The sequence below is a fragment of the Lithobates pipiens genome, unplaced genomic scaffold (assembly GCF_037356315.1).
Source record: "Lithobates pipiens isolate NorthernLeopardFrog02 unplaced genomic scaffold, aLitPip1_a1.2 Scaffold_19, whole genome shotgun sequence".
Lineage (NCBI taxonomy): Eukaryota > Metazoa > Chordata > Amphibia > Anura > Ranidae > Lithobates > Lithobates pipiens.
The window spans coordinates 420612858-420635059 of NW_027507764.1; the positions used below are offsets into that span (position 1 = coordinate 420612858).

General features: G+C 39.7%; 1 long non-coding RNA gene across 1 annotated transcript; it reads right to left on the bottom strand.

Moving 5' to 3' along the window:
- Positions 1–880: 880 nt before the first annotated feature.
- On the bottom strand, positions 881–5194 carry LOC143998331 (uncharacterized). Its single transcript, XR_013277856.1, has 3 exons — positions 4802–5194; positions 4360–4512; positions 881–1062 (listed from the first exon to the last, which is right to left on the bottom strand). It is a non-coding gene; the product is annotated as an uncharacterized LOC143998331 (long non-coding RNA).
- Between the last annotated feature and the right edge of the window lie 17008 nt (positions 5195–22202).

A 22202-nucleotide genomic window follows, 5' to 3' on the forward strand; every position in this document is an offset into this window, starting at 1 on the left:
GCCATTTAAAAGATAAAATAATCTGGAGCTCTTCTCTGCAGTATTTCTTCTCTGCCACAAGATGCCCTTAGTCTGATGGCCAGCATCATTCAACCCACTTCCTTTCAGCCCAGACTGACCTAGACCCATCCTGCCTGTAACTGGACAGCAAAATTGGAAGCAGCACAGTGATGAGCTCATGTCATGTTACTCTGTTTCTTCTGCCTATCAGCATGATTTTTGTCAGGACATGAACTGACTGGCTCCTTCCACTGCTTCTTTCTCTTAAGCCGCGTACACACGATCGGACTTTCCAACGGGAAATGTTCGATGACAGGCTGTTGGCAGAAAATCTGACCGTGTGTATGCTCCATCGGACAATTGTTGCCGGACTTTCCATGGACAAATGTTGGATAGCAGGTTTTAAAATTTTCTGTGGACAAATGTGTGTTGTCGGATTTTCCAAGCGTGTGTAGACAAGTCTGTCGGACAAAAGTCCAAAGTACAAACACGCATTTTTGGACGCAAGGATGAGCCAGAAGCGGCTGGTCTTGTAAACTAGCGTTCGTAATGGAAAATTAACATTTGTAACGTGGCAAATTAGTTATTGCAAACTAATTTTCAAAAGCTTTTTTTTCTAGCGATATCAAGAATAATATTATTATGCTTTTTTTTTATTTGGGCAAGTTACCACAACACCATTATCCCCTAGTTTTTAAGATCAAAGATACAACTATGTTGGTGTAACTTGTCAATTTTACATTGTATTTTTTAAAATGTAACTGCCTACTCCCAAACTGTCATTTGAAGTAAAACACATAGCCAAATATTATTCTACACAATTTTTTTTATTGTGCAATAAAAAAAGAAAACAAATAAAATTAGACATGCTATCTGCCAATAGAACTTAATCAAAAAGTGCTTTCTATTTCATTTAAAAATATAGAAAATATACCAAATAAAATCGTTATTCAACCAAAAAAATAATGTCAAAACAATAACTCCAAGGCCAATAATAAATAACACGTTATCTCCTCCGATTCAGCAACATGTCTGGTTGACAAACGCCCGTTCAGAAATGAACTGAAAAGCACAAAATGAAAAGCACAAAATGAAAAGCACAAAATGAAAAGCACGAATCAACACTCACCAAAATTCTACTAACACAAAATTAGCCCAAAAGGTAGTGCTAAAGACCTGAAAAACCATGTAGTATGTCACTACATTCGTAATTGTTGGCCAACAATTGTGTGACCATGTGTATGCAAGACAAGTTTGGGCCAACGCTTTCTGACAAAATTCCACGGTTTTGTTGGCCAACAATCCGATCGTGCGTATGAGGCTTTACTCTCCATTGCTGCTAAATGGGGACCACTGGACCTGATATCAGGTCCATTTACACTGCTTGCATTAAGAAGATACAATTAATGATGTATTAATAATTACGTAGCATCATTATTTTTGTCTATTTTATCTGTTCACTGTTCAGCTTTAATTAGTTTCTGCTAAATGTATGACATGTGTAAAGTGAAATATCAGCACTAACCCAAAAAGAGCGATAATGAAAGAAAACAGGTGCTGCTGCTTAGAAAAAGCCTAAATATTCAGCTAATAGAAATGTATAAAAAAATAAGTGTGCATCCCGAAGAAACATTTACCTTAATACAAAAGGAATACGTTCAGTGACATTTAGTTAAATTCACTTAAAATTATATACATTGTATAATTTTATGTGAATGTATCATTAAATGACACTGAAATTACACCTTTGTATTAAAGGGATTGTAAAGTAAATTTTTTTATTTTTTTAAAATAACAAACATGTTATACTTACCTCCACTGTGCAGCTAGTTTTGCACAGAGTGGCCCCAAACCTGCCCTTCTGGGGTCCCTTGGCGGCTGTCTCTGCTTCCTCCCGCAAGTACTTCTCACGTTCATGCGAGCTCCCTCGCATGCTGAGAAGCACCTGCGGGCGCGCTCCCGTGATACAGCCGGCGGCTATAGCTGCTCGCTGTATCACACGGCCCGCCCCCCGACACGCTGCGTCATTGGATGTGATTGACAGCAGCGTGAGCCAATGGCTGCGTTGCTTTCAATCCATCCACTCCAGCCAATCAGCGGCCAGGTTAAGCGGCAAAGAGGACGGCAGGGGCGAGCGCGGGACTTTCGTGGGGTCAGGTAAGTAAAACGGGGGCCTGGGGGCGCCGGCAGTGTGAGATGTTTTTTCACGTTAATGCATAGAATGCATTAAGGTAAAAAAACATTTACCTTTACAACCCCTTTAAGGTAAATGTTTCTTTGGGATGGGCGCTTATTTTTTATACAAATGTATGACATACAGTAAACTAAAATGCTATGCTGGACCTCTATGACAGCTCTAATCTCTAACCGTATTTTAGTGATATCATTTCATGCAATCATGAAAACTTAATTTTTTTTATTCATGTACAAAATCTTTTCTTTATATATATTGGCGATTGTATGTTTGTAGCATTTATTCAGGAACACAATTGCTTTGTTGATTACATAAAAATACTATTTAAATAAAGAATATTCAAAAAGTTTTCATTCCATAGAGAGGCATAATTATTCCTATGCATGAAAAATGTAGTTGGTTGATATCTTTGCATAATGGTATTTATAGCATGTGGTTAGTTCTGCACCTATAATGAAAAGCCACTGAGCAAGGAGAAGACAGCTTCAAAAACATGAATATGAGCAAGAAAGCTACTGTATGTCTGACTTTTGAAGAAAGAAATTCTCCTGGAAAGTACGTGTTTTTCTCATTAGGGAAAGCAAGGGAAAGCCATCCTTATATAAATGAAGGAAAATCCTTGAGAAAACAGCCTACAACAGTGATGGGTTATTTGTATCTTGGTCCCTGTGCCATTATCAGTTCATGGGCTCCAACCTGTTTAATAAACGTATGCATAAGAGTCAAAGCACAAAGACTTCTGTAGTGAGAGAACAGTATTTGAATATTAAATTGGGTCCTATGCAGAAGTACCGTATATTCTTTGCACATTACACATGCTAGGTGATGGTGAAACAATGTTTAAGTACAGAGTTGTTCATATGCATTGTGATTGCTTGACTATTTTACCAGTGACCTTGACAGAGAGGAATAAGAAAATTATCACTGATTAGCTCCTACTGAAAAAATTCAGACTTGCAAAATTGTAATTGTGACTAAACCTGGCCAAAATGTGCTCAGTGAGTGGCCCTGTCAGCTGCCTTCTACCTCACATTGGCAGAAAATTGTTGGCCAAACAGTACCCACATGCAATCACATGCCTACTGTTAAAGAACACTAGCCCCAGTAGGAGAGTTGTCCATCCACTCTGTATTGCTTGGATAAAGGAATATTTTTTTCCTCCAAATTCACCCAGCTTTACTATGCATTTAAATATATATATATATATATTTTAGCCTCACCTGGGCCCCCTGAAGCCTGGCTACTCATGGCAATCATCCATTCTACCCTTATCATAAACCATCATTGACATACAGATAGATATTGTACAACTCTTTTGCCTGAAGAAAGATATTTTCATATATAGGAACCTCTGCAGGAGGACTGAGTGCTAACAAGAAACGAATACCACTAGTTATACCTATCACATAAATAATAAGACCATGATTAGTACATTACAGGAAATCTTCTAAAAATTCTTCCCAAATATCACACATTTCAGACATATAATTTTGACTTGGAGAACACTAGCATAGGAACTAGGAATTGACTATCCAAACACAGAATTATCTAATATCAAAATATAGACATGATTGGAAAAAACAAGGTGCTGCATTAAGTGTTTTGATCAAATCTATTCGGAGGAAAAATTAAAAACAACAAGATCAACAATGTTCAAAAATGGCTTATCAGGATGCAACATTTCCTTGAGTGATTGGATCAATCCATGTATGGTTAGCATTAGAACAAATGAACACCCTGCTGGGCATGGCTCTAAATGCCCTTGCTACCAAAATGAAAACCGAGTGGTTGAGGGTTTAGCAATTTAGGGCTAACATAGGGGACATCCTCCAAATTAGGGCTAACATAGGGGACATCCTCCTATTTAGGCCTAACATAGGGGGCATCCTCCGTGTGCTGTGATTTTCTCCAACAATCCAAGAAAGACAGTTAATTTTGCTTTGAACCAATATTGGGCCTACATTGCATTCATGAGTATATGTGTGTGATAGGAATAATAGAGCATAAGCTTTTTTGGATACAACGACTGATTAGAATGGTTCATTGTTCTCAGTTATGTTCACAGCACTATATAAAGGAGTGACTTAGATAAAGTAATCAGTGGCACAGGTCTAAATAAATTCCATTACATGCTTGAGATGCAGACAAAGAGATTATTAAATTACCTGGCTTGCACAGAGCAGTGTAGTGTCCTTTCATCTTGCATCCCCTATTTTATGCAGCATGGATAAGTTGGGCCTGGCCAGAGGAAGTAATGTCAGAACTCGGTGCATGCAAGCACGTTGAATGGGCTACAGGAAATGGACCCTAAAACGTTACTAAAAAAAATAAATATTAAATCCATCACATAAAATTAGATTTATAATGCATACTGTATCTGTGGAGTACCATTTTTTTCAAGGGTGGATTTATCAGCTTATCTCATTGTACTGTAGATTGAAAAGCTCCTTGAGGGTAGGGAATGATGTGAATGCACAATGTATATACAATGCGCTGCATAAATTGATGGCGCTATATAAGTAAATGAAATAAATAATAAGTAAACATGTAATGCAAATAGATTTAAAAAAAAACAACTTTCCGTTCCTGTGAGAATAACGATCTTACCCTAATATTCTTATAGTTAACATTCTCATTTATTGTTTCTTTGCTAACAATCTGTGCTGTCTGTGAATAAACTGTTGCGTCTCATTGTGGCAGGAGTGATGAGGTTAAAGAGACCTCACAGTAGGTAATTCAGATGACAAAGGTTGCATTTACACCTGGCTAGGAGTTTAATCATCTACTTTTGACAAACATTATAAACCTTCAGGGTGGGATCAAAACGAGGCACAGCTGTTGAAGCATTATGATTGGCCAGGAAAACATTAAGTACAGACAAAGGAACACCATTGTGCAAACAAAATGGGGTTACTCTGGTAACCTCTGCTAACCCGGGGTTGATCAGCAATGTAATGTGCAAAACATTTTTTATAACTAACTAATTACTTCTGAAATTCATTTGTTGATACCAGCAATAAACCTTTCTGGAAAAAAAAAACTGGCAAATGCAGGAAATGAAATGTATTTAATGAAAACGAAAGTAATTGTATTTATTATGATGATAATGGTGATGATGATTATGTATTTGAAATGCATCAAGCAGTAATAAGAAACTTGTAGAAGGAAATTTGGAGAATGTTGGGTTAACCATTGTGTTTACCAGTTTTGTCATGTATTTTGTTATGTAGTGACACAGTACACTAGAATTGTCAGTTTGTCTTTATGTAAGTTGCAAACATGGCAACTCATATTTATGTAAAGATAGATATTTTTTAAAGGTTTTGTTTTTGACATTTTTATGATAAATAAGTACCATCAAAAACAACCCCCCCAAAAAAAAAAAAAATTCTACAATCCAAAGTCAAATCGCTATTTCAAGCAATATCAACATCAATGCATTTGATACATCATCCTCTAGATTTTTCCCAAGATATTCACAAGTAAAAATTCTCAGAAATATTCATAGATATACAAAATTATTCATAAATACAAAAACATTCAGAAATACTCCGGAGCAGATGGTATATGGATCTTTGACTTACCCCCCCCCCCCCCCCCCCCCACTGTGGCCACATCCACCATTTATACACAATTTCAATTGAAATTAGAACGTGACACAACAATCCATTTACTCCAGATCCTTTCAAATTTCCAAAAGACATTAAGTTGAACATAGGTGTATTTTTCAAACATCACTTATTTATCCATTTCTCAAATCTAGTCCTCAATTGGGTGAGACCCAGCGAGAAGCTATCAGCTTACGTGCTATAAAAATAGATCTTATAACAGCCGCTATCTGATCACGATCCATGCTTTTGGGATCTCATAGCTCCTATAAACATATTCATATTAGTTGCAAAATATGTCTAATATATTCATCATGACAAGTTGGGACATTCGCAATCCCAAGCCTTCCAATTTAAGTTTCAGAGTTTGTATTGAATCCTGTGCTAATCTAATGTTCTTTGTGTAACATATTTCCTTTAGGCTACTTTTACACTGGGGCCGCCCAAGCATCAACACTAAAGTGCCACTTGTTTTAGCGGTGCTTTAGCTCTGTTTAAGTGGGGCTTTGCGGCCACTAGCTGCGACTGAAGAAGTAGTTAAAACCGCCTGTGTTGCAGCGCTTCCGAAGCACTTTTCAGGTGCTTCGGAAGCGCTGCCCATTCATTACAATGGGCAGGTCATTTTGGCAACGTTAAAAAAAGTGCTCACAAACCACCCCAAAGATGCTGCTTGCAGGACTAACATCCCGCATTTTTCTAACATCCCACAAGCACACCACCCCAGCACAAGCACTCTGGCTTTCACATTCGGGCAGCATGGGAGGCAGTTTTCAGTCGCTATTTTGTAGCACTAAAATGCCTGAAAACTGCCTCAGTGTGAAAGGAGCCTTACAGGTGTTATATGAACAATTTTCTTTATAAGGCATGTGCTAGCATTTCTGTGAACCATATGGCTATATTTTTTTCATCCTGGTATTAATTTGTTTGAATGTTGCTTGTTAGCTATTTTGTAACTACTTAGTTTTCAAATTATTCTAATGTTAGACTGAATTGAAAAAACGAGAACACCACTTTTAGGTTTTATTCACTTGGAGATTTTATAGACATTTTCTATGAATAGCATAAATGCCCAGAAGCCACAAGTTCCCCATACAGCCTGCTATACATTGAATGTCTGTATGTGGCTGTACTCTTTTACACACCAGTGCTTACTTGCATCTGCGTTTATCCATGCATGTGCGTCCATAGTATTTCCCAAATGTGAAACTTTCATGTTCGGGAAATACATCAGATGTGCATGTGTGAGTAAATGCTAATGCAGAATCCCTACAGGAAATCCGACCTGAAATATAAATGACCAGTTTGTATTTGCTTGCATGGTAAAGGAAGGCTGTAATACAGTATATGGTGCTTAGGTTAGCACATTATATCTTATCTACAAGGTTATTATATTGTGCCATACATGCAAAATCACTTAGTTGCTACTTGAGTTCCATGAGTATTACAGCCCTGTCCTACTTAGGCGTCTGTAGAGCTGCATCAAATCTGGAATTGTGTAAAAAAGATCTTAAGTTGACTATACATGTTACAATCTGTTCAATCTTTTAGATATACCAGCAATTATGTAGTGTAATGCACTGCCTGAATACAAATGGAAAAGGCTTTCGCGAGAGGGAAAAACACAGTCCTGTAATATGTACATATATCAATTGAGCATTTATGGAGCAATTATCTAAATGTGTACATAGTACATAAACTATTAGGTGCTATTAGGAATAGTTGTAACTTAAAAATTGTCGCTATCATTGTATCCACAGAGCTGTAGAAGCTACCTGGGTCCCATGACAACTTAAATCTGACAGTAGAATTCATGTGTGTAGGCTTGATCGGACCACATAAGGCTACAACATCTTCAGTGTTGCAGACTTCCCATAAAAATTGTACATTTGGCTTTACTAGATCTAACAGTTGATGTCACTGGATAGTTGGAGAAATAAGGAGGAGAAGAGAAGATTCTCTAGGAAGCAGCATTTTTCCAGATAGTAACCAAGTGCCAGAAACATCTATGGGCACCCATGGACTCGACACTGGAAAATGGATAGATAGATGGGTTAATTGTCATTTTGTGTCTACTATGATTATCCAAAACATAATGTATGCAAGCAAGAACCAAATTTGTCTGGTTAATTTGGTTCACTTAGGCTGAGCAGTAGAAATAAACAATTTTATAAACATTTGTATTTGTTTCATATCCTGGAGTAGGTGTTTATAAAGTATCTAATATATTATGCATTTAAACTGGATAGATTGGTGTCTTTAATCAACCCTACTAACTATGTAACTATGTAACTGTGGATGTTAACTATGTAAAATTCTATCTCACCAGGTCATTGTTGTCAGAGCAATTGAAAGTTGCACTTTAAAAGTCTAGACTAGAGATTAATAGGCACTAGTGTTATTGCAGTACTTTCCTTTGATTATCACTGTACATCACAGATGGCTCAATAAGTATAGAAGTTTAGATATAATGGAGGTTATCAAAACATAAATACCTGTGATTGCATATAATACCTTTTGACACCATTCTTTCTTATTTTTCACCTTATTAGAGCTTTGCACCAGAAATGCACGGTGAGTGACCCTTGTCCAGTTAAACCCAAAAATTCTTCAGATTGGGAGTAGCCAAAAGCAAACACTGAGTTAAAGAGTTCTCAGTGCAAGCAGCAGTGAAGTCTAATTAACACTGAACATGTAGTAAACATCTAACCCTACTAACCTGGACTGTAAAACAGTAAAGAAACTGACATATGCAAACAAAAGCTGTTCTGCCTACAAGGCAATCTGTCCTTTCTATATTGCTGAAAACACTTTGTTTCCAGGAAGAGTTTCTTGTGGTTAAATCTGAACTATGGGGAAAAAAATTGCCCTTGCAGTGGGTCTTACTGCAAGGGCTAACTGCTCATTTGTTAAATCTTTTTTATTTGCTTTCAATAAGGGGAAAAAAGAAAAACATTTTGGCAATGCGGCCCATGCAGGGGTACACCTGCCTACTTAGAACAAAACAAAAAAGAAAAGGGCACTTGGTGCCAAAATAGAGCAATAGAAAACCACCAAACATGTACAACTTGTGGGGTTGTGTGGCTCGTATGAAATAAGGATTAAGTACAATATAATAAATACCAGTACATTCAACAGGATATACTCCCAGGAATCTACAGAGTCATCATGGTGGCAGGATCACTATCCCATCTGTGCAACAAGCAGTAGACCAGAAAACAAAAAGTCAGGTCAAAGTGAATCAGGCATGGAAGCAGTGGAGGCACTTCCTACCCACACTCTATCAATTTTTTAAAACAACCCTGTTGGCATATGTATCCTTCTTACAAACAAATGACAACCACCCCAACATATAACTAGCCTTTGCAGCAAGGAACACATGGGCAACGCACGTCAAAAACAAACAAAATTTCTCAACTGCATGCAACAACCAAATGGTCCCTGTCTAACAGTTCACGTTAAAAACAAAAGGGTTTATTCACACACATTTGCAAACATATGTGTAAGCCGCAGAGTACCACATCAAGGCACCCCAGTTTACTGCAGTCTTAACTCTATAATTTTGAGAGTCTCCCAAAATATATAGCAGTTGGATAGATTAAGGACAGGTGTGCCTGGAGTTAGCCCAGCCCTCCTTAAAGGTATAGAGAAACAAGGGCACAATGGCAGATGAAGGTATCCTGTGTTTTTCCGCACCAATTCACAAACTACAACAAAATGGCAATACCTTTAAGGAGGGGTGGACCTCCTCCAGGCACACCTGCCCTTAATCTGTGGTAGGGGGAAAGGATTTTTTCAATTCAAATTAATTGCCTTCCTGTCATAGAATAAAAGTAACCCTAAAAGAGTCTTTTCTGCTCTGGTAGCAAGATCGTCAACTAGGCCCAACAAATAGATTTTGAGGGAAGAGGTAAAGGATGTACCTGCCAATGCATTGATTATGTCTACCACTGCCCCACTTACCTTACTGTGAGATTGCCAGACAGTCCCAAAAAACTTATATGAAATCTCCCATCTGATGGTACATCTCCAACAGGCCACAGAAGATGTTGGATTGAGTTTGTGAAGCAATTAAAGTATAAAATAGGCCCTGTGCAGGATTTTGAATTTAACGCATATTTCTCCATTGGAAACCAGTTGCTTAAATGGGAAGTCCCACATATCTGGCCAGTCTTCATCGTTGAAATCAAGGATATCCTTTAGCCATTTCCGCCTGAGGGAGCACAGGTCCAGAAGAGATGCTCCCCCACAATGTGAGAGATACATTTTATATTGTGTCTAGCTGAACCTTGTGGGTCAGGTAGGACATAGAATTGAGGTAGCGAGGGGTTGTTCCATGGGGGGAAAGAGCCGTGCCAGGAGGTTTGCTAACGGTTCATTTTGCTTGGTGGATGATTAAAAAGTTGGATTGGCCCTCAGCATCTTCCTGGAAAATACAGAACTACCGGTCCTACATTTTAGGGGATAACACCAGAGGGCTGCAACCAGGCAACCAGTTGCACAAAGAGGAGGAAGTCTGAAAGACCAAGGAATAATGTAAGTATATAATTTTATTCATAATAACTGATAATAACGCCAAGAGTATGTAAACTCCAACAATGAACTTCTCTTATTTACTTAATTAAGGCCCGTAAAATACACTATTGAAAGTATTTTATTATATCTGTAAAAAAGAGCAAAACGTACATGCTGATCTTCCCAGGAAAACAGTAAGTTTGTAACTCTCTCTCTGCTTCTACTGCACTGAAATCCAAGCAGTGTTATCAGTACTGCCCAGTATTCCTCTGTGAACTCTGTGAGCCCAGGTATTCCCTCAGTTATTCCCAGTTTTGTTCCCAGTTCCCGCTGCGAACTACAGAACCCCCCCCCCCCATGCTATCCAGATAAAAGGTGTTCCGTAGCGTGAACACTTGTCCCAGCATGACAATGTTGCTTCTCCATATATAAAGTACACTTAGTGAGCTTTGTTTCCAGTTCTACCTATGGAATAGAGAGAACCTGCTTCCTATGTTTTGGAGATGGGGCGAGGGAGAGGTGTTCTGTAGTATGGAAACACTTTCTGTTCTAGGGAGACTATATTGAGGGAGTATTGTCTTTGATTATAAAAATAAAAATGAGAAATTGTAAATATGAATAACTGCATACAACTATTTAATATTCACCGGATTCAGCCACCTGGTTGTGATTGTGAGTGTTGTTTCACATAGTTGGAGACAGCTACAATCCTTTGGACAGCACAAGGCAACTCTCTGCTAAGCGGTACATAGAACCCAAACTGAAGTAACTGCCTCCTGTTCTTGAATTGATGAATGCAGGCTGCAACATCTTCACACACTCGGATGTAGAGCGCTGGGATGTGGATAGCTTTAAAGCTAAGGAGAATCCATCACTTACCATGTGATATACCTCCCAACTAGCCACTCCTTTCTTAATGTTGGTCTACCATATTGTAAAGTCTTCTCCTGTTGTTCTTCAAGGCTCTGATGAAGAGGGGACCCCTCAAAACACATCAGACACCTTTTAGCACTTGCCCTTGTATGGGCATGTCCAATTTCAAAAATTTGTAAAGTGTATATTTTGTAACCCTGTTTTTAAAAATAAATAGCTACCTTTTATATAAATGTATTTGTTTCTGTATATGATTAAACTGTATCAATTTAATCAAAGCGTCAGATCACGCACCTTCCACTTCTTTCCTTTTCCTGTGATTGTGAGATGACAGAGTCAAGCGATCACCAGATTAGCTTACTACCATGTTGCCAAAGTGTGAGGTGACTCCCCCTTTGGTGACCCCACTCTTCCAAGAGGGTACTTTATAACAGAAAAGGATACGCCACACTCCATAGATGGGGAAATAAAAAATATATAAAATTGTCACCATCTATGGAGTGTGGCCTATCCTTTCTGTTATAAAGTACCCTCTTGGAAGAGTTTTTTGAGGAACCATCCTACATATCCCCAGATCAATAGATCACTGCCTTTTTGACTCCCAGACTGCAAAGCTGAGGGTGCATTGTTTCTGGTGAGAGGGGTTGGAGATGTACTTAACTGTACCCCCTTACATACTCAGCCCCATCTCATTCTGCTCACTACTAGTACTAAGAAGCCCCACTCTCTAGAATGCTGCACCCCTTTCTACTTGTCTCTACTGTCACAATACTACTTCCTCACTGGCTCCAGGTATGGTTACCCCACGCTTCAAAATACTGCACTATGTAATATTTCTATATCCCCCCTTATCTAATCCTTTGTTGGGGTGGAGACGAAATTGCATTTGTAGAGGGGAACTAAGTAAATGTTTTCCGAGGGTCCAATCAATATTAAAGATGGCCCTGGGTTCATACAGTAGTTTGCATAGGGTGCTCATTGGATCCTATGCTTTGGAGTAATTTTCAGGGTCAGATATCTCTGTAGCCAACATAGGCTGTAGCTTTGACCAGCAGGGCTCTGCCATAGGTGGCACATACACCCACACATTATGTTGTCGACTATCAGTAACTTAATCCTATGGTAAAAGGATATAAAATGCTGCCCTGCCTGCTAGAACAATCCATTTGGGTCCTAATAGTTGCCTCTCTGCAAAGTATGTACATAATTGTCAATGAATATGGTTTGCTGTGTATTTGCAGTTTAGCGACTCAAGATGCACCCTTAACTGAACTGCTGATAGACTAGTCTTCTAGTTCTTGGTTCTAGGTGTTCTAAGGCAGAATGCATAAATGGTCCTCTTCATTTTTTTCTGTCCTCAACCTCAACGGTCTTCTGTGACTATGACATCCGATTTAGCCTGTAGTATGATACTAAAACTAGCCAGTCATGTGGTGTAGGATAGGTGTAGTACAAAACAGTTGGCATAGAGAAACATGATATATCCAGCCCTTTATTCTTCTAAAATGCTGACCAATTGAAAATAATTATTTGGTACTTTAGTACTAAAGATTTTGTGATGATTGACACTTGCAGGAAAAGGAGTAAATATTGCACTGAGTAGATAAAGGACACACCCATATTAAAGGAAACCTGCACTAGGAGAGATACAGGGGCTGCCATTGCGGACCCCACTTGGAAAATCCTGGCTGCCTGTCTGTCTCTGCCTTCAGTATTTTCAAAGTCACTGATATGAAAGAAGTATGCAATGGGTGAGGTCCGAACTCAGATAAATTTTTCTTGCTTAAGACCTCATGCACATGGGCATATTCAAATACTCCTATCTACACCGTATCTTTCTGCTAGAAGATGGCAGGAAAATTGCAGCGTAAAAAGTGCTAATTTCAGTATGCATTTATGCATGTTTACAAACATAAAATTAAGTGTAAACTCATTCTACTGACCAGAATATTCATTTACTCTGGACACTGGAATAAATGTATGTACATATGCAAGCATTTATGCCAGTATATACGCTCATAAGCTTCTTTCCAAAGGTAGGTTTGGGTAATTTTTTCAATGCCTCTAAACGCTAGTCTTAAAATACTGATGTAAATGTCTAATATGCATAGTCACAAAGACTAACATAGAACTGCATTAAAAGGCATTCAAAAAATGTGATACTGTTAGTGACATCCCTCTGCAAGGACACTGTATTCTGACAGTGGCACCCGCTACTGTCAGAATACACTCAACGGTTGCAGTCACTGATAGATGAAAACTTTTCCAACGTGTTTTCTTCAAAAGAAGTTCATTAAACAACTGACTTGCCATCAACTCACAGACTGATTGAAGTTTTGGCCAGCTATGGGGTGTCTTCTGGAGGATGAACATACAGCGACACCCAACCCTTACTCAGCAGACCAGTGTTATCAATATACTTCAAATGTAGTATATTGATAACACTGGTCTGCAGAGTAAGGGCTGGGTGTCACTGTATGTCCACTCTCTGTTTTATCAGGCATTATGCTGTTATTCACATAGAGACATCATAGCCGGTATGTGTGGGTGTTGCCGTGTCTGTGAGCTCTGACACTGGTTTTGTATGTGACAACATTGTCATTTGGTTTTTAATGGAGAGTGGTGGAGGCTACTTGGTAATTTTCTTTGTGTACTTGATAGTTTTGTACTTAATAATGCTTTGAGGGTGAGACTGCCATTTGTCCTTTTGTGGAACTGCTCTATACAGTAGACCTTTGGTTCCTGTTTGTTATTTTAAATATAGGAAGTACAGGTACACAGAGCGTGGCTGCAAAGAGGTTGATCAGATGTAAAAAAGAATAAAAAAAAGTGCAATCAGTATTTTCTATAGGAAATACATGAAAATTGTTTATAATACATCATGGTGTAACAAAATAAATATCATACAGTTTTGGTTTACATCTACTTTGGGGAATTCCCACTTCAGGCCGTTTATCAACTGGATGGGGGTTGGAGGCTAAAAAAAGGAAACCTCTTCTGCCCTTTATTTTACATAAACCACTTTTATTCTAATTATTCCCAGCACTAGATAAACTATGATTGCCTTCCCCGTTCTTTTTTTCTGGAAACAGAGTCTCTGCCTTAAAGTATATGTGTATTTCATGACCTCAAGTCCCCTCTAACAACTGGATGGTTCTAAGGGTAAGCAGTTTCCCAGGATAAAGCTGGTATAATGTAAACAGAGGTGTGTGTGGCTGTTTGTACTGGGACATAAAACGTTCATAAAGTTTGCTGAAACCGACTGTTTTTCTATCTTCAGTATTTTCACAATTTTGCTGCATTTCTATGCAGAGGTAATAACAAGAAAAGGTGTTCTAAGGTAAACGGAAAGATTTTCAAATTTGATTACAACCCCGGACATCAACAAAAACTCTGAGACATAAAAAAATTATGCACTCATAAACACCTTGTTATCTTTCATGGTCTTTTAACTGAATATCCTATATCACAAGGATGAATTAATACTGGTGTGATTATACAGTATATGTGATGAATTAAAACTCAAATATTGAAACTGACATTCATCTTAAAAATGGATTGAGATTTCTCTGTGGAATAAGGTTATCAGATTTAGAAAATGAAATTCAGGGACACCCAACTGACCATGTTCACTTTTAACCACTCCCATGAACCGCACCCCAATTTGTACCCACACAACAAAACTATGCCCCATTTTTAACACGCCCTGAAACAATTGGTCACAGACTTTTGGAACATGAAGCAGAGGTTGAAAGAGAATAAAGACAAAATGCCTTGGGCACTTGGTGGAGAAATGATGTGGCATGCATTACACAGACTACAGAGATCAGGACTCTGTAACACAGAGTGCAGGGGTCAGAATTGTGTAACAGAAAAATCAAGAGTACATGGTGCAGAATGCAGGATTCAGAAGTATTGTTCCCATTTGTTCTTATTTTGAGAACATCCCTGGGAAATAAGAACCTCTGGAATTATCCCTGACCATCTAGCAGTAACGTGCCAAGGACTTCCCATTTATGTAACCCTGTGACTCTAGTAATGCTTGTTTCCTGGGAAAGACCTCTCAAAACACAGACAGTCCCCTGGAAATGGGGGCGAATGGCAACCATACTGTGGAAGAAGACACGCACACAATTTATTTTATTGATACTTTACCAACTTCAACCAAGAAAAATATTATACAAACTGTGCTTTGACTGCTTGATACATCATTACAATTCTTTTCAATGACCCCTTAGTCAATCTCTGACATTTACTTAAACTGTCTCCTTAAAACCTGTTTGTTTTTTGTGAATGTGCACCAAGGTTATTCCAATGTTAAGCTGTACCTTTTATTGCCTTGTAACATTTGCAATATGTTTTTATCCTTAATTAAAAACAAGGTTTTTATGAAAAAGACTTAAATGTTGGGTCCATTATAGTTAAAAGTTATTATCTCCCACTGGACCTTATCAGGTGAGTGTGCTAAAATGCATTTTCTTAAAGCGGAGGTCCACCCTAAAGTGGACCTCCGCTCATCGGAACCCTCCCCCCCTCCGGCGCCACAATTGGCACCTTTCAGGGGGGAGGGGGGTGCAGATACCTGTACAGTACAGGTATTCTGCACCCACTTCCGGGATAGCTCTCTGCGGAAAGGGGCGTAGATTACGCCCCTTTCCGCAAGTGCCCGCCCCTTTCCGCAAGTGCCCCGCTGCCTGCTGGGAAACACACAGATCCCAGAGGCAGCGGGGACCGTCCTTATTGCGCAGCGCGATTCGCGCATGCGCAGTAGGGAACCGGGAAATGAAGCCGAAAGGCTCCATTTCCTGATTCCCATACCCAAGATGGCGGCGGCAGCACCTTACAGACGATCTAGAGATCGGCTTCGGGTGCCGACATCGCAGGCGCGCTGGACAGGTAAGTGTCACTATTTTAAAAGTCAGCAGCTGCAGTATTTGTAGCTGCTGGCTTTTAAAAAAAAAAAAAAACGCGGAGCCCCGGTGGACTCCCGCTTTAACTTTTATATTTTCTGGCCAACTCTCCCTGTGGCATTCCCAAGAAGTTATTTCAGAAAATAAAAATTTTTGTACTTCCTTCGAATGGAATCAAGAGAGAAACTTACTACTCTGCAGATGCCACCTGAACTTGCTGGATTGACATTCCCTCATTTCCATTTCTACTATTTGGCAGCGCAATTGATTTCTATACAGGATAGGCTGAGACTAAGGCCGCGTACACACGGGCGGATTGTCTGCCCAACTAAGTTCGTCAGACAATCCGACAGACAGTCCGTTCAAAATTTGCATGAACGGACTTGACCACACACGATGAGCAGACAGTCCGCTGAAAGCGTGCGTGATGACGTGTACAGCACGTACGACGGGACTAGAAAAATGACGTCCTATACACTGCAATGCAACCTTCGGCCGTGTAAATCCTTTCTGAGCATGCGCCATACTTAGTCTGTCCAACTTGCCTACACACGAGCGGACTGTCCGCTGAAACCAAGTTTGGACGGACAAAACCAAGTTTGAACGGACTGTCTTACGGAAATTCCGTAAGACTTTGTTCGTCAGATTGTCCGCTGAAAAAGTCCGCTGAAGCCCACACACGAGCGGATTGTCCGCTGAAACACGGTTCAGCGGACTAAGTTGGACAGACAATCCGCCCGTGTGTACGCGGCCTTAGAAATGAGAATGCTGGCATAGACATGGAAGCTGCTATTGTGTCCTCATTTGTGTCCATGCATAACTCCTTGTACCACCAAAGGGTATGTTTTCTTTAGTGTATCACCCTCATAAAACTACACCAAAACTCTTCTGTCATGTTGCTGTGACCTTCTTTTGTGAACCCATGGTCCCTTTCTTAATAACCCAATTTCGGGGTAAGCCTCATTTACATGAGATTCTCTTGATCCACAGTGCAGGAATCTGACTCTCTTTGGGCCCTTTTAATGAAGGAACACTTAACACAACAAATTCTTAGACTACTGTCAGCTAATTAGTAGTTAATTTAGGGGCTGATACAATGGTCTTTACACAAACCCCTTTAGAGAATCTTTTACTGTCCCCAGATAATGCTAAATTGTTTTCCAGGTATTATTCTACTTTCCACTCCACCAATAGACCCAACTCCTATCATCCAAACTAATTGCCACAATATGATACCTCAGCAAAAGCCTGGGATGATTTTGAGGAGTCCTACATGCCCTTGATTATCTCTTCTAAAGACAGATGTATCCAAATAAAACGTTATCATTATATTATCCTCCTTTCGAATTATACAAAACTTTACAAACCATACACATTCTCCAATTTGTTTCCACACCTGTGATGAAAAAAATATTTTTTTTATGTGCCAAGGAAATGCCCACAAATGCATTCATTCTGGTCACAGGAGGATGAGTTTCTTGAATCAGCCTTGGCATGCTCAATATAAAATGTCCTAAAGTATGCTTATTGGTATTGATCAAAGACTTACTTCACACACTAATGCCACGTACACACGACCGGACTTTTCGAGGGACAAGGTCCGACAGACTTTCAACGGAGTTCTGACAGAGTTCTGACGGACTTTCCGAATGAACGGACTTGGCCACACACAATCACACCAAAGTCCGACGGATTTGAACGTGATGACGTACGACTGGACTAGAATAAGGAAGTTCATAGCCAGTAGCCAATAGCTGCCCTCGCGTCGGTTTTTGTCCGTCGGACTAGCATACACACGAGCGGATTTCTCGGTAGGAACTGGGTCCAGCGGAGTTCTGGCGGAAAAATTTGAAACATGTTCCATTTCTAAAGTCTGTCAGACTTTTGCAAATCAAAAGTCCGCTGCAGCCCACACACGATCGAATGGTCTGCCGGAATTGTTCCGTCGGACTTTTGATGTTGAAAAGTCTGGTCGCGTGTACGCGGCATAAGAAACCATTGAGGCTACTATATGTATATGCAAAAAAACATATTATTGACCTTGAAAGAATCCCCTCCGTCATCTCAGTCTGAATGGAAAAGTTTAAGTAATTCTGCACTTCTGGTATGCCAGCTTACATGTACCAATAGAGTTTCCCCCTGTGATGTGAGAGATATGAGAACATTTTTAGTCCATGAAAGCACTGTATACTAACCATTTAGGCTACTATGGTTGTGCTAGGAGACCATTTAATGGTCTACATATAGTATACTGTTATGTGATCTGTTCTGCTGCCCCATTCTTACTGTGGCTATTGATTGTGATACCACGACTCTGAAGGACAAACATTTGTGAAATTATATTCACTGTAATGTTTTTTTATGTCTGTATATATAAAACGTAATAAGTAGCATCTTGAAAAAAAGATAACATTGGGATGTTTTTGGAAAACCTCAAGAAGATTCTCCCCAAGCAAAAAGATGTATAGAATTACTGTACATATCATCATTCATAATTCCAGCTAATTTCTTTTTTTCTTGTTTTGGATGTCTGTGGCCTGATTAGAGAGATTTGTCCCACTTCCTGTTCTTTTCATGCTTGTAAACAAAATAGGGGATGTGGTCAAAAAGGCATTAACATTAAAAACAACAATAGCAGAAGTTCTAAGCTTCCCTGCTCTCCTATAATGTGTTTTTGTTTGTGCCCACATTGATCCAGGAAGAAAAGGGAATGATCCACAAAAGGGACACAGTCAATAATCCCTACCCTCTCTATACAAAACAAAAAGAAAACATTTTTGGCTGGAGTTGGAACTGCATCACTTTTTGTACCTTGACAGTTACTTTGATAGTCATTCAGAAGAAGTATCAGTTGAAGAGAAAAGACAATGCAGTAGGAATACATCTTTGAAAACTAACATATATTTCAAAGGGGAAGCATATCAATTCATACTACTTACTATACAAAATAAAACCATTATCACAGTATATTTTTTTCAGAAATTTACTGTGCCAAAGAAATTTAAAGAAAATAAACACTTGAAAGTGGTTAAATCTCTTAGCAGCAAGAGACTGAAATCACCCATGTAGCCTGAATTTATGGGTTATTATCTTAATTAAGCTGTATTTATTTCAAACATTTACTAGGAAGTTTATATTCTTTAATTCATCTACATTTTATAGGTGTTCAATGTGAACTTGACTAACCATAAAGCAGGACAAAAAAAGAAAGGAACGGATTCCCCCATTCACACAAGCAAGGTGGATAGAAGAATCCTCCCTCCTGTGCTACTGTATTGTGACAGCGGGATTTCTCAGAGTACATTGATCAGCAATTGATCGAACAAAAGTTTTCCTACAGTCCCGTTTTACAACAATTGATCTACTGATTAAATTCTGTCAAGTAGAGAGGGCCACATACACAGATAGAAATTTGGCCATTTCCTGCTGAACCGACAGAATTTTTATTAGTGCGTACCCAACTTAAGTCTGTTCAAAATGATTGACAGTTATAGGGCTTATCAAGTGAATTATTTTTCTCAACATATGACTACACTGCAATAGAATTATCCAATAGTGTGAGAACATACAGATCTATTTATGAAGTAGCATCAGCAAAACAGAAAATTGTATCATACTTAGCATAATTTTTTCTTTCTTGGTGCCAATCCACGGCAGCATACATGTGATAGAGCTTCACCTCTACTCTGCCTTCAGGACTAGTGAATAGCATAAATTAAAGGACATTGTCCCTCCCCCAACATTCTTCGTTATATAGAATACTGAGGGTGGGAGCATATGCTGCCATGGATTGGCACCAGGAAAGGAAAATTACGGTAAGTATGATACAATTTTCAGTTTTCCTGGTGCCTCCATGGCAGCATACATGTGATAAATAACTAGCTCACACGGGTGGGTTTAATGCTTTAACGAAAAAATCTTTTAATCAGATACAGACATAGCAACACGAAGCACTCTTCTCCCGAACTCTACGGTCGCAAGAGCTCTGGGATCATCACGATAATGTTTAAGGAACGTGTGTCGCGAAGACCACGTGTTGACCCTGCATACTGTTTCCAAAGAAACATTAGCCCTCGCTGCCCAAGAAGCTGATACTGCTCATGTTGAGTGAGCATTCACCCGAGCCGGAGGTTCCAAGTTCTTCACCCTGTATGCCTTCTGAATTAGCTTGACAACCCAGGATGCCAAGGTTCTGGTAGAAGCTTTCTTCCCTCTATTTTTGCCCCATGGGATGATGAGTAATCTTTCAGAATTCCTGAAACTTGCTGTGGCTTCCAAGTAGGCCCTGAGGACTTTGGATATGTCCAACTCGTGACAGGAGTTTGATTCTGAGTCCATGAAAACTGGTAATGCCCATGGCTCTGACAGGTTTGCCGTTGAGGTGACCTTAGGGGTAAACTCTATGAGAGGGCGAAGTTCTACCCTATCTGGAAAAAATGATATATTTTCATCCCTGATGCCCAGTTAGTGAAGCTCCGAAATCCTCCTGCCAGATGTAATGGCCAATAGAAAAGTTGTTTTTAAAGTTAAATTCCAAATTGAAACTTCTTCAACCTGCTCAAACGGATGAGTAGATAGAACTTCCAGACTAAAAGAAGATCCCACTTTGGAAAGGAATGTCTGGATGGAGAACGCATCTTCAATACTCCCCTGAGGAACGTAACCACTAAAGGGTCTTCTGCCCACTTGGTGTTGGTTGCTGCAGAAATTGCGGACACTTGTACCTTGAGGGAACTTTGGCTAAGCCCCAAATTAAGACCAGTTTGCAGGAAACTTAGCACATCAGCAGTGGAAGGAGAGATAGGATCAAATCCTTTCCCTGTGGCATAGGATAAGAACTTGTCCCAAATTCTTGCATAGATTGTGTTGGTTGTAGGCTCTCTAGCTTTCAACAGGGTGGATATGACCTCTTGGGGACAGCCTAACGATTCAAACCTCCTCCTTTCAACTTCCATACAAGAAGATCCAGCTTCTGTGGGTCTGGATGGGCCAGCCTGCCCTGGATCTACAACAGTGGGAAGGGAGGAAGTCTGATCGGAGGACCCACACTGAGGTGAATGGCTAGTGGAACCCACAGTCTCTTCGGCCAATAGGGTAGCACTGCTAGCACTTGGACTGGTTTGTTCAGGAATCTGAGGAGAAACCTTGAAATGAGTGGGCATGGAGGAAAGGTGTAAGCTGTCTTTAAGGTCCAGGGACAAGATAGCGCATCTACCCCTTCTGCATGTGGATGTGGAAGGCGAGAGAAAAATCTCCTGATTTTGCAATTCTCCTGCATAGCAAAAAGATTCACTTGTGGGGGCTGCCATAGATTGGAGATTTGGTTGAACACATGGGGGTGGAGAGACCACTCATTGTCCCCAACCTTCTTGATAAGACATCTGCCTCCGTGTTCATCTTCATAAACAAAAGGATAAACCCAAAAGCTGCAACTAAAAACCATCTAATATCATTATGGACCAAATCAAAAAATTATGAGTAAAGTTGCGCTTAATATACGTGAAATCTATAATGTAATTTCTAAAAATAAATTCCAATACAACTCGTGTATGATGCATGAATCCAAAATCAAAAATACACAATATAGGATACCCTGAGGTACATATTCAACCTAAAAGTCCTAAGAGACTATAGTTGTGGCCGTCCAATCGCTACTAATTTCCGGAGTTTGGAGAGCTCTCCGATGGACAGACATGCACGGAGGTTCCTGAATATGCAAACCTGTGGTAAAACATAAAACGCTCGGGCCGCCCGGCCACGAGCGAAAGGAAAATACTTATCTGTTGTAATCTGGCCATAATGGTTCATACCTCTGGTCTGCTGTATTTTTTAACTAAATAAATTTGCTGATTGTTTAACGGTACATTCACGATTGGAGCCCACCTTTTTTTCCCCCCTTTCCTTTTGCTTGTGGCCGGGTGGCCCGAGCGGTTTATGTTTTACCACAGGTTTGCATATTGAGGAACCTCCGTGCATGTATGTCCATCGGAGAGCTCTCCAAACTCCACAAATTAGTAGCGATTGGACGGCCATCCTGTCCATCTTCCTAGCATAAACTGAGAGGGAGGAAGGCTAATCGGCTGGTCCCGGAAACCATCGGCCCGC